At 43.5% G+C, this 16,934-nt stretch overlaps 1 protein-coding gene across 1 annotated transcript in view; it reads left to right on the top strand.

Moving 5' to 3' along the window:
• The window catches only part of jph3 (junctophilin 3), a 72,765-nt gene that overhangs the window by 54,049 nt on the left and 1,782 nt on the right, over positions 1-16,934 (top strand). The gene's annotated exons all lie outside the window — the stretch shown is intronic.

Below are 16,934 nucleotides of genomic sequence, written 5' to 3'. Positions count from 1 at the left end.
ATATGGGATCGCGGGGGGCTGCGGACGCCGTCTTTGATGACCAATTTATGTCTGGACCACCGCCTGACCGGAGACCTCCGCGCCCAAGTCGACGCGCTCCCCGCGGCTTCGTCCGAGGGCTGATGGTGATGCTGTGTTGGTGCCGCAGTGCCGGGGATAGGCGATGCGCCTCTGGTAATCCTTACCAGGCTCCGCCCAAAAAGATACAGAACTTCAACCCAATTGCGGTGCAGCGGCCTAGCCCTGGCCGTCCTCTGCGCGCCTCCGATTACCCAACTCTGAGGGTAAAGATATGTCAGTAAATTTGAGTAAAATCACAGGCTTCTTCCTTAACCCTTACGAATGTGCCACATGCAACTCAGATCTCAGATGTGTGTGTGTGTGTGTGTGTGTGTGTGTGTGTGTGTGTGTGTGTGTGTGTGTGTGTGTGTGTGTGGGGGTGATACTAATCCCGTGCGAATAGGGCTTTAGCTTTATATAGCGCATTTCATGAAACCCAAGGACTCTTTACACAAGAATGGGGACAAAAACAAAATAGTAGGCCAACACAAACATGGACTGAAAAGAAATAAAAAACGAGCGCTAAATGGAAGGGGGACGTAATTGCATGTAGGCTACCGACGTACAACTATGTCTGGCATTGTAAAGTTATGAATGAAATAGACATATTACATACCTGTCTAGGAGGAAGAGGGCCAATTCGGGGTCGCTTTTGAATCCTTTACAATCCCATAATTGTCTCCATCTGATGAAAGCCTGACCGAGGTTGACTCGGGTTTTCGCCTGTCGTCTGTCACTCTTCCTTTTAGTTTTTAGTTGTTCTTCGTTTAATTTTAATCTAATTATTTTTTTGTGATGAACCTGCCCCAGTATCAGCCATAACTACAACAGATAACTTCTAAAATAAAAGTAAAATACAATTAGGCCTATATAAAGAAATCGTCTACCCTTTACCTGGCTAGATACACTAACACAGGCTTTTCCGGCATTGCACCGAAATCTGTGACCTGTCAGAATGTGTGACTGTAGAGCCGGTCGACCTGCCATAAATCATTTTGTGACTTTGCGGGGAAAATCAGACCCGAGGAAAGGCATTAATAAAAACTATATACAAATTACGTTCTTTTCACTCTTAGTCTCATTTGCTGTTACAGGTCATTTATGATCATCAGATGGAAAATTAAACAAAAATTTGAGTTGAAATTTAGCAGAAAAAGGGCTCTCACCTGCAGCAGTAAGCAAGCAAGGTTGAATATCTTCATCGCTTTCACCTCACCAGCTACTGGGATTAAAACAGTTGACATTGATAACATTAGATTATATAAACCCTTTGGGGTTTCCTGTCTTCCTTGCACATGTTTATCATGATGAATTGGTTACTATGTACACATTATTATTCTTTTCTGATGTGCTAAATAAAGGAAAAAAAAAATATATGTTCCATCAGTGCAGATTTGCCTTTTGCAGCTTTAAATCTTTGTTAGGACTGTGTCTGTTTTATATCGTATAAAATATGAAGTCAATCAACATTGTAGTTTGATTTTTATTTTATTTTTTCGTGCCAAAATGGTTCTATATAGTATATAATTAAATTTTCTAATGTAGCACATGTAACATTTAGAATGACTAAAAATTACTCAACATTTTGTGAACTTTTTTACCATGCCATAATAATGAAAGAAATATGTAAGCAACTGGTCACCTTATGATATGAAATGTAATAACTACTGAATGCTTCATGTTGAAGACTACACACAACTGAATGTATAGCATTGAAATATTTCCCTTTTGAAACCCATTCATCTGAATTTAAAATGTACAGAAGGCAATGTTAAAGGCCCTGAACCCCACACAGGTGTTTATAGTTAATGTGGCTGATTGGACCTTTTCCAGAACTGTGTGGGTGTGGTTAGACTGAGTGATTGACATCTTCTTGAATCACCTGTTTGGGCGGGACAAATGACATCTTTATCATCCTTATTGGTAGAAAGAATTTGTGACCTAATAAGTTCCCATCTAAGCTCCAGCCCACCTTCAACCTGAACAGAGTCTAATCAGCCAGAATAACTGAGGCTTTAAGACATACAGTTTCAAAATCTTTTCCTTTTTGGGGTGGTCACAGATTCAAACAAGACAAAATTGAACTTCCAGTCACGCATCTCAACTTCTCTTTCCTTATCATGTGACTGACAGAACGTAACCTGGTTATGTTGATATCTTGTGCTCCGCCTCTGCTTCCTGAATCAATTCCTCAATCCATCTCCACACCTGCCGTTTGGCCTGTGGTAGTCTTGCCTTGCCAGACCTACCTCCACAGCGCTGCGGAGGAAGGTCTGGCTAGTCCACACAACATTCTGGGATAAGTGAAAAATGTGCTCTGGTTCATTGGCATTTCTTTAAACCAATTACAAACGTCTTGGGCGGCTCTGAATGCCGAACACAGTAAAGGTGCCCCTGCAAAATAGCCTGGGTAGGAACTTGTTTTGGTGGAACATGTGCAGGGTGGCAAGCTCTGGAAATGCAATGGCTGTCGAATGTGTGATGACAATTTTACTCAAAAAAAAAGATAAACATAATTCGATTGTCGGTTCTAGCTCGGAGGATGTTTCCCAAATCGCCTGGAGTTTAGAATGCCAACACAAAGAAAGCGGAAAGTGAGGGAAATCTGGACAAAAATGAGGTACATCCAGTGGAACCTCCGGCGGCACCGGAACTATCCCGTAAATGAAACGTCAATATAGGCTAGTCCTGGGTTAAATCAGCATCACACAAACACGCCCCCTCATGTGACGTGTCAATCAGCTAACCATGCTTACTTCTCTAAAGACACTAGACTGATATAACCCTTGTCTGATCAATTCTATCTAGGCTCAATTTCTTATACTTCACATGCTTAAACCACATATATAAATACATATAAAGTTTGAATTTCAACATTAAAGAGGTTATAATCAATATTGTATATTCACAATGGATCACATGACCACTTGTGAAAGGATTTGCTTGTAGTGATGAGCCTACAGAGAAACATCACATGACGCTGCACATGATGCCCCGCAACTTTACAGTTTTGATTCACTCTCAAAACTCTCATCAGTGTTGTTTTCGGCTGCAGCAGACAGCTGTTTTCTAACTCTTAAGAATCCACTGTACACTACCTGCCCAGCCCCAAACAGCAGACAGACAAAGTTAGCAACTAGCTGGCAAACATAGTGTAGCATTTAGCTGCTAAAGAACCAGATATTTTGAGTTGGTAAAGACCAAAAACAGAGCCAAAAGGAGTGAATATTGATTTTATTCATCAGGAGGACACAAACAGGTCCAAATGAATGCTAATGTAGCTCCGTAGGTGCTGGATCCACTTGTTTGCTAACTAGTCAATGTTTCAGTGTTGTGTTTATAGCTTCCCCTGCCCCCAGGTGTCCAAAAAAAACCAATTAGTATTCAGTCACAATTAAACTTGGAAATTTGGTATTGAGTTACTTACAAGATTCAAATCCTTATGGCATTTTTTTGCTTCCATAGCATCAAAGTATTTTGAAATTAGAATTTTTATTTAGATGGTGAGGTATAATTGGAATCCTTTATAAAATCGTATTGATTAATAAATACTTATGCATGGTTTAATGAAAATTCAAAAACATAAACACTGTCCCTGGTTATTACAGGTGTGGTCAAGGGGTCTTCAACGTTTTTTAAGCCCTTAAAAGAGAGACGGAGCAGGGACCTCCTACCACATATATTGTATAAAATTAAGTTGCACCTCCTTCTCATGCTGGTCACGTTCCGGAGATGTTCCGCAGACGTTCCGCATCCAGTGGAAATTGCCGGTGTAAAGTCCACACAAAACGACAGTGTTGGGCAAGTTACTTCCAAAATGTAATACATTATAGATTACTAGTTACTGTCATTTGAGAGTAATTAGTTATATTACAATATTACTGTCTCTGAATTGTAATGCTTTACACAACTTTTGCGTTACTTTTGAGTTACTTTTACCAAAATAACCGCAGAAGTATGACTTGGCAGGTAGATTGTGAATTTCACCATGGGATCGACAGTCTCATTTCTATCCACTTTAATAGCCTACATCATAATTTATTCATATTATTTTGTATTATTCATTTGAATCTGCAACGCAGGCTAACTGAAGCTATACTATAAAATAAATAGTGAAGTAAAACGTAGGCCTACAATAGGCTTACTTGACTCTGAATTGTAGTGGAGTAGAAGTATAAAGATGAAAATACTCTTTAATTAACTCTTTTTAATTAAAAGTACCTTACAACTGTATTGAAGTACGGTATAGTTACTTTCCACTGCTGAAAAATGTAATGCTATTACGTGTAACAAGCCTAAACATTAGCTCCCTACATGTTTATACCTGTCAGCTGCTCAGACACACTGCTGTCCACTCTGACGTTACCTGATGGGACACAGATGTTGTCCATACCGTCTCTGGTTCTGGCTCTGACCACGGGAACAGTGATGGGACAACACCTCGCTTCAATGCAACGTAATAACTCCTGAAAATAATGGGAGTGGGCCTATATTTCCATCTCGCAAATATATCTGTCCCTGCAGTCATCTCAACCATTGAATTGCAGCAACAGGAAATAACACTCATGGACTTTTATTCTGTGCCGATATGTTTTGCGATGTTGGTGAATTCCTAAAAAAACAAAACACCACAAAATGTTGGTTTAAAATGCGTTGTAACTCGCGTTACTGAGATTGTAACGGGTATAATATTACCAAAATTGTATATTACCGGTAGTTATGCGTTATATTAGTGCGTTACTGCAAAAAGGAATACATTACTGTAATCGCGTTACTTTTATAACACGTTACTCCCAACACTGCTAAACGATACGTTGAAACTAGTTAGTTTGATGCTAAAGTTGTGTCCATCAGGGCTCTAGACTGTGACCAAATGGTCGCATTTTGCGACCAAAATTTGAGAGTGTGCGACCAGTAAATTTGCCCCCTTTTTTACACGTTAAACGTCGAAATTTCGGTACCTGAGAGCGCGTAAGCTCAAGCTTATCTGTCCTCTCTGAAAATTGACAGAGAGCGGAGCTCTGACACAAACACACACACTCGCACACACACGCATAGCTGCGGACGGTGCAAACTACGTCGGCTCTGCAGTTTTGTTGAAGTCACAGTGAGTCACGGAAATACCGATAAAGTGGTTTCAAGTGTGGTTACAGTTTTTCAAAACTTCACGCAGACAGCGTTTACTGCGATATGATATTAATGGAGAGCCGAAAGCGGTCGCGGTGCTGTTGACGTTACACTTCCTAAGCAGGCACAACAGTGGTTTCTGTGCCCTGGTGACTGACAGGCTGAGGTTGTAAGGCAAGGCAACTTTATTTCTACTGCACCTTTCAGCAACAAGGCAATTCAAAGTGCTTTACATGAAATATTAAAGACCAATTAAAAACGGTCATGAAAAAAAACAGGCTAAAAAAGAATATACAAATACAAGAATAAAGGTTACAGTGAGTAAGAAATGAATAATTATTCAATTTAATAGGTTGTAGGGATGGGTTTGGGAGGAGGAGGATTTTGTTTAATTAATAAAATAACTAGGTAAATAGGTTTGACAGTCATTTTTACAACTGAAATAATTGTTTTGTAATTATAGAGGGGAAGTACCAAAAAAAAGGTACTGTTGGGTAACAGAACCGAATTTCAGGTATTTGTACCAATATTGATTCAGTAGTAGCCTAAACAGCATGTTTAATTTGAAGTTAAATTCATTGTAATTGTAGACTAGAGCTGGTATATATATATTTTTTTTGTTTTTCATGACAGCGATGGTGCTGTTGGTTAACCTTCTATGTTGCATCTTCAAAAGTGACACTGAATTTGAAACAGCACATTGTAATTTCTGCATCTATTATCAAAGTATTTATTAGTAATACAGTGGAAATTAGTAGAAATGTGAATATTTGGTTAGCATGTTGATTTACGGTGTGTGCCCCTAAATTTTCTGGTTGCGCCCCTAAAATTTTCAGTTGGGGGCCACTGTGCTCCTAGTGAAAAAAGTTAGTCTGGAGCCCTGTTCATGTTTGGTTGCACCATGGCAACGTAAGGTTCACCTTAGTTACACTGGAGTTAAGTCCACACTAACCTGAATTAAAGCTTAGATCGGGCCCAAAAAAATCAAGCCTGACCCTACCCGAGCCCGTGCACGTTGTGTCCGAGCCCGCCCGGCCCGACACATTAACTGTAATTATGAGCCCGAGCCCGATTTAAACCCGACAATTTTTTAATACGTGGGCCATTATAACTGACGTTCTCAACTACAATTCCGAGTTATTTCAACTACAGAAATTTGTTTAGAATTATCTAAACAAAAGTAACGCAATTACAGTAATGTAGGCCTATTCCTTTTTGCTGTAACGCAGTTATATGATGCATTACTAATTACATATTGATAATATTAAACCCGTTACAATCACAGTGACACGGGTTACAACGCATTTTAACCTCAACTGTACCCGTTAAACAATTAGTCTTTTTTTCGACAGAGAAAAAAGTCTGTGAGTCTTATTTCCTGTTGCTGGAATTTGGTGGTTGAGATGACTGCAGAGACAGCTACATTTGCAAGATGGACATTATTTCATTATTAGTCAGAGCCAGAACCAGAGATGGTACGGACAACATCTGTGTCCTGTCAGCGCGGACAGCCGTGTGTCCCCGTGTGCTGGAAACATCAATGAGCAATGATCAAGATATCCACACACTTAGATCTCTGCAGATCTATGCACTTTATTAAGCATACATCATCATGCACATATTCGTTGGTAATGTAAAAAAATTTATTATAGTGTGGGAGTGCGGCACAAACGAGACAGAGAAGTTTAATTCAGTTGAGTCTGTTTACTCCCACTCTTAATTCACAGCGTACAGCTTCAGGTTACACTTCCAGGTTACACAGCCCTAAAATAGTGTCCCAACAACGCCCCCTTGTCCCAGTGAGCTCCCTACTTAAAGGAGCAGCAACCTCCAGTGATTGTCTCTATATTGTGGGTCACCACACAGCCCCCCCCCCAGAATTCACCCCAAGAAAAGTGCAAATCAATTAAGTTCACAAGTCCATAACAGGCCCACGGTCCCAAAAAAAAAACAGTCAGCGCAGTGGGGGTCGGACCAGGCGGCCAAAGCGGCTGCGCTTAACAGGTGTAGGGACGAGGACAGGGGCCGGAGCTGGCACGGAGACCAAAGCAGGGGAGCGCCCACGACGTGGCCGCCGCAACCGGCTCGGTCAGGTCCAGATGAGCAGGCTTGAGATGGTCCACAGTGACCCGCTCCGGCCTGCCCCCCATGTCCACCACAAAGTTCTTAGGTCCCGCCTCCAGGACACGGAAGGGCCCATTGTAGGGGGGCTTCAGGGGAGTATGGTGACCATCATGCCGGATAAAGACGTATCTGGCCGACAGCAGATCCTTGGGGAGGTAGGACAAAGGAAGGCAGTGGCGAGATGCAGGGACTGGGGTGAAGCGGCTGGCATCCTCCAGGGCCTGAGTCCGATGTAATACCGCCGACCAGGGGACGTCGGCATCCGGTTGGAACTCCCCCAGGTCACACAGCGGCTGGCCGTAAACCAACTCAGCAGATGAGCACTGCAGGTCCTCCTTAGGCGCAGAACGCTGGCCAAGCATGACCCACGGGAGGTGGTCAATTCAGTTACAATCCGTTAGGCTGGCCCGAAGAGCAGCCTTCATAGAACGATGAAACCGCTCGCACAGCCCGTTGCCCTGTGGATTATACGCTGTGGTACGGTGGAGCTTCACCCCCAAACCCACAGCAACTGCAGTCCAGAGCTCAGATGTAAACTGTGGGCCCCTGTCGGAGGTGAGATCAGCTGGTGTCCCAAAACGGGCCACCCACGACCCGATGAATGCCTGAGCCACTTCCGCAGACGTGGTCAAAGACAGAAGAATGGCCACCACAGTAAGGAGGTGAGTGAACCCCCTGGAGGCAGGAAAGGGACCCACCAGGTCCACGTTGACGTGCCCCAAGTGCAGGGACCCTGCAACCGCCCTGGAGAGGCAGTCGGCGACAAAGTTGTCCTTACCAGCCACATGCTTGAAATCTGTGGTGAACTCCGAGACAGCAGAGAGCTGACGTTGCTGGCGCGCGGACCATGGTTCAGAAGTCTTAGCCATGGCAAAAGTCAGTGGCTTGTGGTCCACGAAAGCAGTGAAACGGCAGCCTTCCAACAGGAAATGAAAAAGCCGGGTGGCAAGGAAGAGGCCTAGGAGCTCCCGGTCGAAAGTGCTGTACTTCCTTTCATTGTCACGAAGCTGTTTGCTAAAGAAAGCCAGCGGCTGCCAGGCCCCGCCCAACCATTGTTCACACACAGCTCCAACCGCATAGTCCGAAGCATCAGTCGTAAGGGCAACGGGGGCGTCGGGAGATGGGTGCGCCAATCAAGCGGCCTCAGCCAATGCAGCCTTAGTGCCGTCGAAAGCCAAGTTCCTCCCCAGGGTCCAGTTCACCTCATCCTTTGGCCCGCCGCCCTGCAGGGCCTCAAACAAAGGGTGCATGAGGTGAGCGGCGTGGGGAATGAACCTATTATAAAAGTTCACCATGCCCAAAAATTCCTGTAGGGACTTAATGGGGGCGTGGAAAACTAGTGACAGCGTCCACACTGGTGGGTAGTGGAACGGCCCCCTGCGGGGAAACACGGTGTCCCAGGAAATCGATGGACGACAGGCCGAACTGACACTTGGCCGGATTGACAATGAGTCCATGCGTACTGAGTCTGTCAAACAACTGTTGGAGGTGTACCAGGTGGTCCTCTGCAGATGCGCTGGCCACCAAAATATTGTCCAAGTAAACAAACAAGAACGGCATGTCCCGCAGCACAGAGTCCATCAGCCTCTGGAATGTCTGTGCTGCGCCTTTAAGTCCAATCGGCATCCTCAGAAACTTAAAAAGTCCAAACGGCGTTTGTCCAAAGCCGCTGTCTTGGGCACGTCTTGTGGGTGGACCGGTACCTGGTGGTATCCGCGCACCAAGTCCACCTTGGAAAAAATGCTGGTCCCTGCCAAGTGAGCAGAGAAATCCTGAATATGTGGAACTGTGTATCGGTCGGGGTCATGGCGTTGTTCAGGTGACGAAAATCGCCACAGGGGCGCCAACTGCCATCCATCTTAGTAACCATGTGGAGGGGAGAAGCCCAGGGACTGTCGGAGCGGCGCACAATGCCCAGGTACTCCATGGTTGCAAACTCCTCCCTGGCGATTGCAAGCTTAGCTGAATCGAGGCGCTGAGCGTGCGCATAGACTGGGGATCTGGTGGTAGTAATATGGTGCTCTACCCTATGTTTGGCCACAGCTGCTGAAAACGTAGGCGTGGTGAGGTCAGGGAACTTTGCAAGGAGGTGTTGGTACATATCCCCTGCCGCAAGCATGTTACACAGGCTGAGTGTCTCTGCCCCTCCTAGGATGCATGGGTATGTAGCAAAAGAGACGGCATCAATTAAGTGGCAGTTTGTAACATCCACCAGCAGCCTAAATGCACACAGAAAATCCGCCCCCAGGAGAGGAACAGACACAGCGGCCATAACAAAGTCCCAGCCGAACCGCCGCCCGCCAAAACACACCTCCACATACCTGGTGCCGTAGGTCCGTATAGGCGTGCCGTTAGCGGCGTCCATTGTGGGGGCCACGTCCGTCGGCCATGTTATCCACAGCCACTGCAGGCATGATGCTAGGCTGAGCGCTGGAATCGACCAGCAGCCGCCGGCCCGACAAGAATTCTTTAATAAACAACAGCTTGCTGTCCCCGCCAGTGCTCACAGCTGTTAATGAGCGCCGGCTCTGGCGTTTCCCCGGGAGGTGAAATTGCATGGCGGACGGTACTGCTTAGCCTTGGCTCCAAACCTGTTGTGGTAATAGCACAGTCTATTATCCCGTTGGAGATGAGCAGCCACCACAGCCGCGGTGCCAAACGTGTCCTCCAAAGGCGGAGAGAATGTCTGTGCAGGAAGCAGCGCATGCACAAACTGCTGCCGGTGTTACACCGAAATCTGTGACCCATCGAGATCAGTGTCCCCCTACCACAACCTGAACCAAACCCTTGTCCCTAACCTTAACCACGGAGGGGGGCGCTACGCTTTTAACAGGAGGGACACAGATCACGACGGGTCACAGATTTCGGTGCAACACCGGTTTGCGAGGAAAATCCTGTCACCACGGTAATCCTTGGTGGATGAGAGGGGAGAGCTGGCCAAGGCAGTGCGCACAGGAGCCGGGAGCTGTCGTAGAAAAACATGCGTGAACAGGAAAGCGGGGTTTGCTGAACCCAATAGGCCAACATCCTCTCCATCAGCTCGGACGGTTTGCCATCTACAAGGCCGTTAAGTGTCAAAAGCCAATCTGCTTTCTCCATCTCCGACAGCTCAAAAAGGTTCAACAGGTACAATTTCAGCTCAACGTACTTGCCCGCAGCCGGTGGAGCCTCCAGCAGCCCCATTGCCCGGGCTGTCGTCGAGGCATCCAATGCTGCCACCGCATGAAAGTATTTCGTAATGTCCTGTGTTATTCCTCTGAGCTGGAACTGGCTTCGATGTGTTGACACCAGGGCCGGGGGCTATGCTGCCAAAACTCTGGCAACTTTACCGTTGCGGCATACATTCTAGCGCCGACATTAGCCTCCTTGTTAGCTCCACTCGGTGCCGGAGCCGGCCCGGCCCCAAAGCTGTCAATATTGTCCGTTGACATGATCTCGGCTCACGTCAGGGTCACCAATGTGGGAGTGCGGCACAAACGAGACAGAGAAGTTTAATTCAGTTGAGTCTGTTTACTCACCCACTCTTAATTCACAGCGTACAGCTTCAGGTTACACTTGCAGGTTACACAGCCCTAAAATAGTGTCCCAACAACGCCCTCTCGTCCCAGTGAGCTCCCTACTTAAAGGAGAAGCAACCTCCAGTGAATGCCTCTATATTGTGGGTCACCACAATAGCAGCTTTACATTTCAGAAGTTTGATCTGTATGGCTCTGTTTGGCCTTAATATCACCCTGGACAGCAGCTGTATGGTGCATTTGTCATATCTGTCATGTCACTGCCACACATTGATTTTATTAAATGGATTTGTTGTCCACTGTCATGAGGATACATTCCATCCCCAGTGACATAACACAATGTTATCCAACATATTAAGATAATCCTGGGGGAGAGGCACAAGGTTTAACCTTGTGAAATAAAGAAAGATTTTTTTTCTACTACGAGCAAGCAGGGGGGATTACGCCGTTTTAATATAATTTTTGGCTACGTCTTGACTCAGGCTGGAGGACGGCCCCAACCACGCTAATCCTGGATAATAATACGGTCGCAGCATTAGCTAATGAAACCAACAGGAAAATCAGCTGCAAGGGAAAACCACTCATCGTACGCCGCAGACATGCACTGAGCTCATTATAAATCAAGCTCTCTCTCTCTCTCTCTCTCTCTCTCTCTCTCTCACACACACACACACACACACACACACACACACACACACACACACACACACACACACACACACACAAAGGTACACGTAGTGTGTGTAAACTGTTAAATACAGTTCCACACTTACACAACTTGCTCACTTTAATCACTTTAATCCAAATTTGTCTGCAGCAGTGTGATGACTCTGGCACAGAGAATGAAGTCAGTTATTTAGTAGTTTAGTGGCTGCTGCTGCTGCTGCTGCTACCTGCTAAGTGAAAACATGAAAATAAAAATATGTGTGTGCCTAAAATACACACACACACACACACACACACACACACACACCAAACACAGATATACAGGCGGTAAGAGAACCACAGCGGTCCTCTCTGCACCTTAGTAACAGCAGACTGGCAAACTAGCCCCTTCCTCACAGAAGGCCCCCTATTGGTTAACCAGCGCTCTGTTGCTAGGCAACAGCTTATGCCTTGCTTCAATGGTGGCCAATCGGTGGGCGTGTGTCAGTGACAGAGGGTTGGGTGGAGGTGGTGTGTGTGTTGTGTGTGTGTGTGTGTGTGTGTGTGTGTGTGTGTGTGTGTGTGTGTGTGTGTGTGTATTTGCAGCTGCAGAGAAGCAAGTGAGATTTGTGTAAGACAGGTTAACAGCAGACACAGATACTATCACACTCCGATAAATACACACAGGGAATGTGCTTAAACACCATGGGTTGCTCTGACACACCGACACACACACACACACACACACACACACACACACACACACACACACACACACACACACACACACACACACACACACACACACACACATGCACACAAAGGACCTCTTCTTACCAATCATTCAATCAATCAAACTTTATTATTATGGTGCTTTTTGTGCAAGATTGCAATACAAAATATGCATTAGATAGAAATGGAAAAAAAAACATACTCTTTTACTGTATCCAGTATTAAACCTCTGTACCAAAATAGCATTGCACCTCTGTGTCCACTCAAAGACATCAACCAGTCGTCATCATGGAACACAGAAACAAAACCTCTGTGCATCCCAAAGGCTCATATTTACAGGAACAACGCCTCAGTAAGATGTGTCCCCAGATGACCGAGCTCTTCATGGCCCACAATAACAAAAAGTAGCATGATGACAAAGACATCTTAAAATTTAAATTACATTAAAAATGTAGGAACAGGTTAGTAGATAAACCAGTAACTATGATCTAGAAAATAATATCTTAAGATTTTGCTTGAAAATATCAACAGATTGTGTTGCCATTTGCTTACAATTTTTTTTTGATTGCTTAAGCACTATTTTTAAAACAGGGACCGGTTTTTCATAACACTACACACAATTAGCACAACCACACACCCAATTAGCAGAACACCTCAGGCCCTTTGAAAAATGAAACACTCTTGCACAAACTACACTAATATATACAGTATATATATAAAAAAAACATTTTTTGAAACACACACATTTCATATGACTTAGTTCTGTTTGAACCAGTTACACACTGCTGTTGCTAACCTAAAACACTTTTAGCAATTCTACATCTCAGTGCTTAGAGTACTATAAATGAAGTACACAGAGAAAGTGCAAATATACAATAAGTTCACCAAACACTACACCAGACCAATGCTGTAGACTGAGGAAAATATAATTTATTTCTCTCCATATACCCAAATCAGTCAACATGTCAACATGGAGAATCACAACAAAACATGTCCCAGTTTTCATACAGCTACTACAGTAGTGTGCATAACACTGTTAGCTCAGCAAATAACAGACAAACATAAAATACTGTATCCAGTACAGGTTACAATTACAGTAAAAAAAAACAAAAAAAGATCTGAAAAAACTACAGTACAGAAAGACTTACCTGCTGCATTTTTATAGTGCTTAAACCTAATTGGTGCGTCTACAATTAAGCAATCATGTGTTTGTGCACCTGATAGCTGTGTTTCACAGATTGGCTCATAGGTGTGGTCATTTGACAGTCAGTGCTTTGGAATTGCAAGGAAGTGACATCAGGATATACTTCTGTGTGTAAATGTATACAAGTGTGTTTAGTGTATTACAAATCACTATGTGTATTGTTTTGTAAAAAGTGTGAGGCTGACATTGTGCTTATAGTGGTGCACATCCGGGCCAATGTTTTGCTCCTTGCGTGTAAGGTTTTGATAATTGTGTAATAAATTACCTTTGATTTCAGTGTGTAAGCAATCGGCAAAAACTGTAACTCTAAAACCTGCTTCTCTATTATGCCATTTTTCCGCTGCATGATACAACTTGACTCGACTCGCTCTTATTTGGTTTTCTACTAGCAACCTGGTACCTGGTACTTTTCTGTACCACCTAAAAAAACATGGATGCCCCGGACATGGGACATCCTGCACACAAAAAAATGGCAGCCCGTAAAACTATTGCTGTACACTACACACTGTACAACTGACAAAGTGCAGACTTTCATCTTTTTGGATCCTGATCTTTTTGGATACAGCGAGTGAACCTGAAAATGAATACAATATGAAAATAACTAGAGCAACGTGTAAAATTAAAGTGGACACATTTTTGTTGACAAGCACAAGCGACAAGTGGTGAGTGCAAGGATTCTCACCCACTTTGTCACATCCATCACAAAACTCATTCGTTATTATTGTATAATTATTTTAGGAATTATCCAAAATAAATCTTGCTGCTGCTGTACTCCAAAGTACCCCCATTTGAGAAACACTGGTCTTAGTGGTAGATCATGGAACAACTAATTGGCCAGTGCCAGATGAAGGAGCAAATTTAGTGTGTTTGACAGGTAGTCAGTCACTATTCTAATGAGTGTTTAGAAAACCAATAGCGATGTACAAAGATGAAAACAGCGCAGCTGCTGCATTTTGGATGGTCTGCAGTTTATGTAAAGCTTTCTTAGGTGGGCCACAAAAGAAAGCATTACAGGACTGTTGTCAAGCCTGCTAGTGATAAAAGCAGACATGAGTTGTGGCTGTACTTTCCAAAGATGATAAAAGGCAGTGCTGGTGATATTTTATTTTATATGTGAGCATCAAAATTCAATTGAGGATTAAAAAGCAGACCAAGGGTAGCCTGACAACCCAGACCCACATCAAGATGCTGGCTGCCGCTAGGGTGCATCTAGATTTCTAGGCTAGACCAAGGGTACTAGCTCGAGGCTTGGTGTTTTGTGTCAAGGATTTTAAGTCAAAGTCACTGCACAACTTGCATCTTGGAGCCTGTGCTCTAATTATTAAAATGTAATTTTCTTTGACATTAAAAAGTATGGTGGTGGGTTGTGTTGTAGAATGCCTAATCCTGCAGAATTGTTGGTCTGTCTATAGTTTGTATGGCAATGAAAATCACTACTCTGTTCCCAGATAATATTTACAATAGTTGGGCATTCTACAAGTCAATTTAGCAGATGAGTTGTAACTCTTACTCTAAGCAAGAAAGCAAATAAGTGTATTTTCCAACATGTCCACACTTTGTTTAAGAGGCAGATCCTGCCGCTATCCATTCCATATGATTTACTCATTGAAAATACTAATTGTGAATGATTATGCTCTTTTGGCACAAAGGAAATAATTAGACTGAAAAATAATGAAGATTACATCAAGTTATTCAGTAATCAACTGACTACTTTTACAACGTGGAAGTGGATATGACTATCTAGAACTCAGGAATTGTACTACAGTGCATGGATCCATAAAAAGCACAGATTTCGTAATAAATAGAGGTAGAAAAGGCTAATGATCAGAGGATTTCAGCCGGTAATTAGCTATGGCACAGGTCTGTGATAAGCCTATCACCGGATTGATCAGCAGAAACCTTATTAGCAGCCACTCTGGACAAATTTATTTACAACAATGTTGCACTAATGATGCTGCTTGATATCAGTTCCCAGTGTTCTCAGAGTCCAATTTCCCTCTCTCACTGCAACCATTGCTACAATATTAGACTCAGTTAAAGCCATAGGTGTCCTGTACTGCACCTCCACTTTTGTTAAATCCTTTGATAAGACCAAAAGACCCTATGTAAATATTTGTACATTTTAAATTTTAAAGTGAAAGGGGACTATTTGTGAGGGATTCTGCACGGGGTTAACTCAGGGGTTTCAAACTCAATTTCACTAAGGGCCAGACTGGAAAATGAGAATCACATCAAGAGCCAGACATGTATAGTTTATTGACATGTTTTTAATTAAGAGAAAAAGTCAAATAATTGGACTGTATTATCACATGTCTCATTCAGCTTTCTCACTTACAGTTTAGGCCTCATAAAGCCCCAAAAATGTTGGCAACAAAGATGCTTAGCCCATCATAGAACAAAAACGACAAAAGGTGGAAAAAAAGCAACAAAAACGCCTTAAAAAGCAACAAAATTGACTAAAAAAGCCACAAAAACGTTGGAAAACGTGGTAAAAACATTGATAAAAGTGCCAAAAATGTCAGCAAAGGCAGCAAAAACTTCATAAAATGCATAACAAATGTCGGAAAAAAGCACCACAAACGTTTGACAAAAACTTCTTTTTGTCTAAATGTAAATTTATTGTGCACCTAAATTGATATGCGGGCTGGATCAAAATCTGCGAGGGCCTGGATTTGGCAGCCGGGCCTGGAGATTGACACGTGTGGGTTAACTGCTGCATGGATGATATTGTCAGTGAATCAACTACTGTAGATTCACTTTCACATATTTACCCAGAATGGACAGGTGGTCAGAGAGACTGGCCTTCACCCACATGACCCAGGTTGTCAGCAATCATCTGCTTAAGTGTCATTGAGCAAGACACTGACTCCCAGCCAGCTCCAGGCTGCTGTTCTGCAGCCAAGGTGTCCCTCTGATCTCACTCTGTCAGAGAAGGTGTCTCTCTGTGGGATCAACACAGTATTGTATTATTTATCTTAAGATGCAAACTGCTCCTTCATCATTGCACTGCATACATGTATCATCACTGCTCCTGGGTCTTATCTTCATGCACTGCAAGGACATGCAAAGCAGCTTTTTTGTTTTAGATTTGTATTATGTCATGTTATCCAGAAACCACCAACACAATGCACACCAGATAACAAGAAAGAGCGGTACAGTGAAAAGTGAATCTATTTAGTAATATTATTTTAAGATTATCTGAGGAAGTGGGGTTGACATACGTAGTATAGCTCTGGTTTTCTCCCTATTTATCCAATTGCCACTTCTCTGTATCCATCGCTGACACAGTGTCTAATTGTGTTCCTCCGATCCGTGGAGTTCCTCAAGGCCCATTCAGACCATTTATACAATTAGTTCAAAATTCTGTTGCGTGATTACTAATAAAGACCTTCACTGTTCCCATATGAACCTAGTGCAACTGTACCTTCACTTCACAGGTTTCCTGTCAAATTTAAGATTGAATTCAAAAGATTAGACCTTCAAAAGATTGGGCTCTATCCTATTAACAGTAGTAGCTGATTATAGGT

The sequence above is a fragment of the Sander lucioperca genome, chromosome 7, assembly GCF_008315115.2.
Source record: "Sander lucioperca isolate FBNREF2018 chromosome 7, SLUC_FBN_1.2, whole genome shotgun sequence".
NCBI lineage: Eukaryota > Metazoa > Chordata > Actinopteri > Perciformes > Percidae > Sander > Sander lucioperca.
The sequence above is the reverse complement of the archived record's forward strand: the minus strand, read 5'-3'. Positions and strand labels throughout refer to the sequence as shown.